Source organism: Arachis hypogaea, chromosome 2 (assembly GCF_003086295.3).
Source record: "Arachis hypogaea cultivar Tifrunner chromosome 2, arahy.Tifrunner.gnm2.J5K5, whole genome shotgun sequence".
NCBI lineage: Eukaryota > Viridiplantae > Streptophyta > Magnoliopsida > Fabales > Fabaceae > Arachis > Arachis hypogaea.
The window spans coordinates 79,612,145-79,621,629 of record NC_092037.1 but is presented as its reverse complement, the minus strand read 5'-3'; the positions used below and the strand labels follow the sequence as shown (position 1 = coordinate 79,621,629).

Sequence of the window (9,485 nt, the reverse complement as noted above, 5' to 3'; positions counted from 1 at the left end):
CCCATGAGTAAATAACAAAGCTACGACTTCTAAATGCTTTGTTTTCAAGTATTACCACTTGATACATAAGCACCACAAGCATTTAATTAGAGGACTTCGTTAAGCTCATTTTTCTTTTCTTTTCTTGACTCTCTAATCATTGATGCTCAGAGCCTTGAGCTTTGAGGGAGTGCTTTTGCACTTGAGCCTAGCCTTGACTTCTAAGTGTTTTGTTTTCAAGCATTTGGCTTGATACATAAACACCACAAGCACTTAGCAAATAAATTGCCATTGGTACTCAGAGCCTTCAGCTTTCTCATTCCTTCCCTTTTTCTTTTCTTGCTTTAATTGTATTTGCTTCTTCAAGGTTTTCATGATTTCAAAAGATTTCACAAGATGTACTAGATAAAAGACTTCAATTAAATAAAATCCAATGCAATTGAGCAACAATTAATCATACTAGCTTTCCAATACTTGTATGCACATGCTAAAATCTTCTTTAATTCCTTGTTTGTTTATGATCATGATGCTTTATTGCTTTTGAATTCACAAAGCTCAAGTTGGTAGTTATAATGCCACAGCAACATATTATAAATCAAAATTAAGCTACGCTTATTCATACCACACATGCATACAGAGAATATAAAGACAATCATGCAATTTAAAGTGCTGGAAACAAAGGAGATGAAAAGGAACTTTACAACCTTGTAGTTCATCTTCATTATTATTGTCCTTTTTCACCAATTCTTCCCTTTCCCTTGCCAACTTAGAGTGCTTGCTCATCCTCAAGCAACAATTAGAACAATGGCTATGGGGCTAAGATGGATCATGAATGTCTTACACAATGAAATGTTAGTAGCACATGTGTTTTAAGCAAGCAAAAATGAAAAATAACAATCAAGGCACAAGAGATAGCGACATTTGATTGCAAGCATAAGAAGGTGTGCACAATACTTTGCATAAAGAATAAGTGGCACACCAAACTTAGTGTGACACTTTCACTTGGAATTGATGCAAGTATCTAATAGATATTGGAACCAAATTTTGTTGCATAGCAACACCAAACTTAGAATGCAATCATATGTCAATTTTATTTAAAACAAAACTAAATGAAACTGTTGTATGTTAAAGACAATCACCAAGCCAATAATCTGTCATGAATAAAGCTCTCTTGGTAATGTATTAACAAACACAGTAAATAAGCAAACTAAAATGAAAGCATTAAAAACAAAGAATTAACTAAAGTAAACAGAATAACAAAATATCAAACCAAAAGAAAATTAACACTGCAAAGACATTATAGTTATGCAGACAAGTGGTGTTGCTTGAATGAATTGCATAGAAAATAAGTGGCACACCAAACTTAAAATCTTGGTGTGTCACTTTCATTTTTGATTTGATGCAATCATCCAAAAAGATTGAAAACAATTTGTTGCAAGGCAACACCAAACTTAGAATGTAACCATATGCCAATTTATTGAATTTAAACAAAGCATAGAAAGAAATGTACCTACAGTTGGGTTACCTCCCAACAAGTACTCTTTTAGTGTCATCAGCTTGACATGTTGCTCTTCACTTTCTTCCTCTTCTTCCAGTTTGTTAAGAGGAATGACCTCAAATGGGGAGAAGATTCAGCTACTGTCCCTTGCCTTGGCCTTTCCTCAGCAAGCTTCCTTTTGCAAATGGCTTGATTGATCTTGCTTGCTGGATTAGGGACAGAATTGGTGCTCTTGTTAGTTGCCTTCACTTCTTTGAATTCAAGACTTGTTTGCTATGTGATTATTGGAGTTTTGTATTCATCCAGGGCCTTTTGAATTGGTGGCTCCATGAGCTTTTCCTCTATGTACTTCTCTGCTTCACTTGAGTTTGGAATGACTTCCTCACTTTCTTGCTCCTCCACTTCCTCCCTTGCACCCAACATTTGACTTAATAGTCCTTTTATGGAGGAGGTTTATTGTTCTTCCCAAGATTTCTTCATCTCCTCTTCATATTTTTCGATCACAGATTCAAGAGAAGTTTGTGAGGGTTGTGAATGTTCATGTTCCCTTTTCATCTCAAGTGCAGTTTCATTTTCAACCACCTCATTCTTCATTGAAAGTTCATTTGATGTAGTAGCCTCCTTATCTTGCCCTTCCTCTTTATCCTTCAGAAATTTGTCTTCATCCTCACTGTTGGATGGTTCTAAGTTCCTCCTTGTTTGCTCTGAGAACTCATTCATCTTCTTGAATACGATTTCTGTCAAGGATTGGGGTTGTGTGTATCTTTCCATGAGTTTTCTATGTATTTCAATGGCTTGAAGGTAATCCCAATCTGTTAGTTCAAGAGATGAAGGTTGAGAGTAATCATAATCAAGTGATGAAGAACTTTCAAATGAGAAACTGGGACGTGAGGGTGGATGCTCTTCCATTCTTTGGTGATACTTCCATCCACCATGAGGATAATGATATGAATCATTTTGTGGTGGTGGTTGGTATCCCATATGATTTTCTTGCTCATCTTGTGTCTCTGAAGCAAATCTCCATGAATTGGAGTGCTCAGAATGTGTATTCTCTTGGTGATATTCCCAGCCACCATTAGAGATTGGTGATGGTGGGTAATATCCCATAAAATTTGTTTGATCATAAGATGAGTTGAACTCCATTTGAATTTTGTAAAACACAACACCAAGGGAAATTGAAATTCATATCTCAAAGATGAATTTCTTAGTGAGGCAATAACTCAAACACCTTGGTTTCAACTTAAAAACCCCGCTCATCTAATTAATACTGATCTTCATAGATGTTTTTGGAATTCATTGCATATTCTTTTCTTTTTATCTTATTTGATTTTCAGTTGCTTGAGGACAAGCAACAATTTAAGTTTGGTGTTGTGATGAGCGGATAATTTGTATACTTTTTGGCATTGTTTTAGTATGTTTTTGTTATGATATAGTTAGTTTTTAGTATATTTTTATTAGTTTTTAGTTAAAATTCACTTTTCTGGACTTTACTATGAGTTTGTGTGTTTTTCTGTGATTTCAGGTATTTTCTGGCTGAAATTGAGGGACCTGAGCAGAAATCTGATTCAGAGACAAAAAAGGACTGCAGATGCTGTTGGATTCTGACCTCCCTGCACTCGAAGTGGATTTTCTGGAGCTACAGAAGCCCAATTGGCGCGCTCTCAACGGCGTTGGAAAGTAGACATCCTGGGCTTTCCAGCAATATATGATAGTCCATACTTTGCCCAAGATTTGATGGCCCAAACCGGCGTTCAAAGTCACCTCAAGAAATCCCAGCGTTAAACGCTGGAACTGGCACCCAAATGGGAGTTAAACGCCCAAACTGGCACTAAAGCTGGCGTTTAACTCCAAGAAGAGTCTCTGCACGAAAAATGCTTCACTGCTCAGCCCAAGCACACACCAAGTGGGCCCGGAAGTGGATTTTTATGTCATTTACTCATTTCTGTACACCTTAGGTTACTAGTTTTCTATAAGTAGGACCTTTGACTATTGTATTAGAAATCTTTGGATCTTTATATCTTTTGATCACTTTAGATCTTAGATCATTGGGAGGCTGGCCATTCGGCCATGCCTAGACCTTATGCTTATGTATTTTCAACGGTGGAGCTTCTACACACCATAGATTAAGGTGTGGAGCTCTGCTGTACCTCGAGTATTAATGCAATTACTATTGTTCTTCCATTCAATTCCGCTTGTTCTTTATCCAAGATATCACTTGTTCTTCAACTTGATGAAGGTGATGATTGACGCCCATCACCATTCTCACCCATGAACAAAGTGACTGACAACCACTCTTGTTCTACAAGCATTTGAGGCTTGGTGAATATCTCTTGGATTCCTGATTGCACGATGCATGGTTGATCGCCTGACAACCGAGTGCTCGCCTGACAAACGAGCCAGCCATTCCGTGAAGTCAGAATCTTCGTGGTATAGGCAAGAATTGATGGCAGCATTCAAGAGAATCCGGAAGGTCTAACCTTGTCTGTGGTATTCTGAGTAGGATTCAATGACTGAATGACTGTGACGTGCTTCAAACCTGTAACCTACCGGGCGTTAGTGACAGACACAAAAGAATCACTGGATTCTATTCCGGTAGGGGAGGGAACCACACCGGTGATTGGCAGCACTGTGACAGAGTGTGTGCATTAGCTTTCACTGCGAGGATGGGAGGTAGCTGCTGACAACAGTGAAACCCTACACGAGCTTGCCATGGAAAGGAGGAAGAAGGATTGGATGAAGGCAGTAGGAAAGCAGAGAGACGGAAGGGAAGGCATCTTCATGCGCTTATCTGAAGTTCCTACCAATGAATTACATAAGTATCTCTATCTTTATCTTTATGTTATTTTCGTTCATCACCATTATCATTTGAGTTTGCCTGACTAAGATTTACAAGATGACCATAGCTTGCTTCAATACTAACAATCTCCGTGGGATCGACCCTTACTCACGTAAGGTTTATTACTTGGACGACCCAGTGCACTTGCTGGTTAGTTGTGCGAAGTTGTGTAATGCCATGGTATTGAGCTACCACGTTTTTTGGAGCCATTACCGGGGATTATGAGAGTTGTGAAAAAGTATTGTTCACAATTTCGCCCACCAAGTTTTTGGCGCCGTTGCCGGGGATTGTTCAAGTTTTGAGCAAGCTTTGGTAACATCAGTGCCAAGATCCGGCAACAACATCAAGTTTTGGTGTTATTGCCCGGGATTGTTTAGGCTGGACAACTGACGGTTCATCTTGTTGCTTAGATTAGGTACTTTTTTTTTCGAAATTCTTGAAGATGAGTTCTAGAGTTTCATGATGATTTGTTGAAATCTGGCTGGCTGAAAAGCCATGTCTAATCTCATTGGACCGAGGTTTCAACTTATCACCACAGGAGCTTGTTGATTTCTATCAATCTTGCTCTTGGAGTAGTAATCTGCTAAGGCTTGGCTGGCCTCTGGCCATGTCTAGTGTTTTGGACCGAAGCTTTCTTTGAAAGCTTGGCTGGCTGTGAAGCCATGTCTAATTCCTGGACCGGAGTCTTAGACTAGCATTGCACTGATTCCTGGAATTCTCATTGAGAATTTTGATATCTTTTTCCATTTTATTTTCGAAAAACACAAAAAAAAATTTTAAAAATCATAAAATCCAAAAATATTTCTTGTTTGAGTCTAGAGTCTCATCATAAGTTTGGTGTCAATTGCATGCATTCATATATCTTGGTGATCTTCAAGATGTTCTTGATGATTTACTTGCTCTGATCTTTGAATTCTATTGACTTGAATGTCTAGTGTGTCTCATTTGCATTTTCATCCTGTTAGTGTCAGTAGCATACAAACTGCTAAGTTTGGTGTCTTGCATGCATTGTTATTTGATTCTTGTTGCATTTTGATTTTTCCTTATTATTAAAAATCCAAAAATATTTTTAATTTGTGTCTTTTCAAGTCAATTATACAGAGAATTGAAGATTCAGAACACACAGCAGAGGAATTACACAGAAAAAGCTGGGCGTTCAAAACGCCCAGTGAAGAAGGACAGACTGGCGTTTAAACGCCAGCCAGGGTACCTGGTTGGGCGTTTAACGCCCAAAAGGGTAGCATTTTGGGCGTTAAACGCCAGAATGGATACCATTCTGGGCGTTTAACGCCAGGATGGCTAGGGGAGGAAGATTTTGTTTCCAAATCAGATTTTTTTTTAAGTTTTCAAAATATTTTCAAAATCAAATCTTTTTCAAATCAATTTTTCAATCAAATCTTTTTCAAAATTAACTTCTTTCCTTTTTCAAAGAAACTTACTATCAATTAATGATTTGATTCAACATTTCAAGTATGTTGCCTTTTCTGTTGAGAAAGGTTTTATGTTTGAATCATATCTTTTCTTGTTAGGCAAGTCATTAATTTTAAAATCATATCTTTTCAAAATGTTTTCAAATCATATCTTTTAAAATTGTTTTCAAATCATATCTTTTAATCACATTTTTTTTCAAATTAAGTTTTCAATCAAATCTTTTTGATTTCTAATTTCAAAATCTTTTTCAAAAAATCACTTGATCTCTTTTCCATTTTCATTTTCGAAAATTAAGTAATGTTTTTCAAAAATGTTTTCAAAATTTTTCACTTAATTTTCGAAAATGACTTCCCTCCTTCTCACATCCTTCTATTTATGGACTAACACTACCCTTTAATGCAAAATTCGAACTCCATTCTCTCTGATAAGTTCGAATTTTCCACTTCTGTCTTCTACTCTTCTTTTCCTCTGACATCTAAAGGAATCTCTGTACTGTGACATAGAGGATTCCACATCTTCTTGTTCTCTTCTCTTTCTTATGAGCAGGAGCAAAGACAAAGGCATTCTTGTTGAGGCTGATCCTGAACCTGAAAGGACCTTGAAGAGAAAGCTAAAAGAAGCCAAAACACAACTCTCTTTAGAGCACCTGGACGAATTCTTCAAGGAAGAAGAACAAATGGCAGCCGAAAACAACAACAATGCCAACAATGCAAGGAAGGTGCTTGGTGACTTTACTGCACCTACTCCCGACTTCTATGGGAGAAGCATCTCTATCCCTGCCATTGGAGCAAACAACTTTGAGCTTAAGCCTCAATTAGTTTCTCTAATGCAACAGAATTGCAAGTTTCATGGACTTCCATTGGAAGATCCTCATCAGTTTTTAGCTGAATTCTTGCAAATCTGTGACACAGTCAAGACTAATGGGGTAGACCCTGAGGTCTATAGACTGATGCTATTCCCTTTTGCTGTAAGAGACAGGGCTAGAACATGGTTGGACTCTCAACCTAAAGAAAGCCTGGACTCTTGGGAAAAGCTAGTCAATGCCTTCTTGGCAAAGTTCTTTCCACCTCAAAAATTGAGTAAGCTTAGAGTGGAAGTCCAAACCTTCAGACAGAAGGAAGGAGAATCCCTCTATGAAGCTTGGGAAAGATACAAACAATTGATCAGAAAGTGTCCCACTGATATGCTTTCTGAATGGAGCATCATAGGTATTTTCTATGATGGTCTCTCTGAACTGTCCAAGATGTCCTTGGATAGCTCTTCTGGAGGATCTCTTCATCTGAAGAAGACGCCTACTGAGGCTCAAGAACTGATTGAAATGGTTGCAAATAACCAATTCATGTACACTTCTGAAAGAAATCCTGTGAACAATGGGACTAGTCAGAAGAAAGGAGTTCTTGAGATTGACACTCTGAATGCCATATTGGCTCAGAACAAAATATTGACCCAACAAGTCAATATGATTTCTCAAAGTCTGTCTGGAATGCAAAATGCACCAAGCAGTACTAAGGAAGCTTCATCTGAGGAAGAAGCTTATGATACTGAGAACCCTTCAATGGAAGAGGTGAATTACATGGGAGAATCCTATGGAAACACCTACAATCCTTCATGGAGGAATCATCCAAATCTTTCATGGAAGGATCAACATAGACCTCAACAAGGTTTCAATAACAATAATGGTGGAAGAAATAGGTTTGGCAATAGCAAGCCTTTTCCATCATCTTCTCAGCAACAGACAGAGAGTTCTAAGCAGAATAATTCTGACTTGGCAACCATGGTCTCTGATCTAATCAAAACCACTCAAAGTTTCATGACTGAAACTAGATCTTCCATTAGGAATTTGGAAGGACAAGTGGGTCAGCTGAGCAAGAAAATTACTGAACTTCCTCCAAGCACTCTCCCAAGCAATACTAAAGAAAATCCAAAAGGAGAGTGCAAGGCCATCAACATGGCCGAATTCTGGGAGGAAGGAGAGGCAGTGAACGCCACTGAGGAAGGCCTCACTGGACGCCCACTGACCTCCAATGAGTTCCTCAATGAGGAACCATGGGAATCTGAGGCTCAAGATGAGACCATAGAGATTCCATTGGACTTACTTCTGCCATTCATGAGCTCTGATGAGTATTCTTCCTCTGAAGAGGATGAGTATGTCACTGAGGAGCAAGTTGCTAAATACCTTGGAGCAATCATGAAGCTAAATGACAAGTTATTTGGAAATGAGACTTGGGAGGATGAACCCCCTTTGCTCACCAAAGAACTGGATGACTTGTCTAAGCAGAAACTGCCTCAAAAGAGGCAGGATCCTGGGAAGTTTTCTATACCTTGTACCATAGGTACCATGACCTTCAAGAAGGCCTTGTGTGACTTAGGATCAAGTGTAAACCTCATGCCCCTCTCTGTAATGGAGAAATTAGGGATCTAGAGGTACAAGCTGCAAAAATCTCACTAGAGATGGCAGACAACTCAAGAAAACAAGCCTATGGACTTGTAGAGGATGTTCTGGTTAAGGTTGAAGACCATTACATCCCTACTGATTTCATAGTCCTAGAGACTGGGAAATGCATGGATGAATCCATCATCCTTGGCAGACCCTTCCTAGCCACAGCAAAGGCTGTGATTGATGTTGATAGAGGAGAGTTGATCATTCAAGTGGATGAAGAATCCTTGGTGTTTAAGGCCCAAGGATATCCCTCTGTCTTCATGGAGAGGAAGCATGAAGAGCTTCTCTCAAAACAGAGCCAAACTGAGCCCCCACAGTCAAACTCTAAGTTTGGTGTTGGGAGGCCACAACCAAACTCTAAGTTTGGTGTTGAACCCCCACATTCAAACTCTAAGTTTGGTGTTGGGAAGGTCCAACACGGTTCTGAGCATTTCTGAGGCTCCATGAGAGTCCTCTGTCAAGCTAATGACATTAAAGAAGCGCTTGTTGGGAGGCAACCCAATGTTTTATACTTAATTATTTTCTTTTGTTATTTTATCTTTTTTGTAGGTTGATGATCATAAGAAGTCATAAAAACAATGAAAAAAACAAAAACAAAATGAAAAACAGGAAGAAAAACAGCACACCCTGGAGGAAGATGCTGCTGGCGTTCAAACGCCAGTAAGCCTAGCAGTTGGGCGTTTAACGCCCAGTCTGGCACCCTTCTGGGCGTTTAACGCCAGAAAGGGGCACCAGACTGGCGTTAAACGCCAGTAAAGGGCAAGAACCTGGCGTTAAACGCCAGGAATGGGCATCAGCCCGGCGTTTAACGCCAGAAATGGCTCAAAACGTGGATTTTGATGTCATTTGGTGCAGGGATGCCTTTTCCTTGACACTACAGGATCTGTGGACCCCACAGGACCCTACCATCACTCTCTCTCTTCTTCCCCCATTCACCAATCACCTCAACACCTCTTCCCCAAAAACCCCTCACCTATCAAATCCTATCCTTCTCTTCACCACTCACATCCATCCTTCATAAATCCCCACCAACCTCACCCTTCAAATTCAAACCACTTTCCCTCCCAAACCCACCCATAATGGCCGAACCATTCATCCCCTCTCTCCTATATATACCCCTCTTCAACCCTTCATTTTCACACAACCTAAACACCACTTCTCTCCCTCTTTGGCCGAATACACCACAATCCCCCTCTTCCTCATTTCTTCTTCTTCTACTCTCTTCTTTCTTCTTTTGCTCGAGGACGAGCAAACATTTTAAGTTTGGTGTGGTAAAAGCGTTGCTTTTTCGTTTTTCCATA

At 39.4% G+C, this 9,485-nt stretch overlaps 1 non-coding gene across 1 annotated transcript; it reads right to left on the bottom strand.

The window, feature by feature from the left end:
* Positions 1-6,825: 6,825 nt before the first annotated feature.
* LOC112764836 (small nucleolar RNA R71) lies at positions 6,826-6,933 on the bottom strand. Its single transcript, XR_003183365.1, has one exon. It is a non-coding gene; the product is annotated as a small nucleolar RNA R71 (small nucleolar RNA).
* Positions 6,934-9,485: the final 2,552 nt, after the last annotated feature.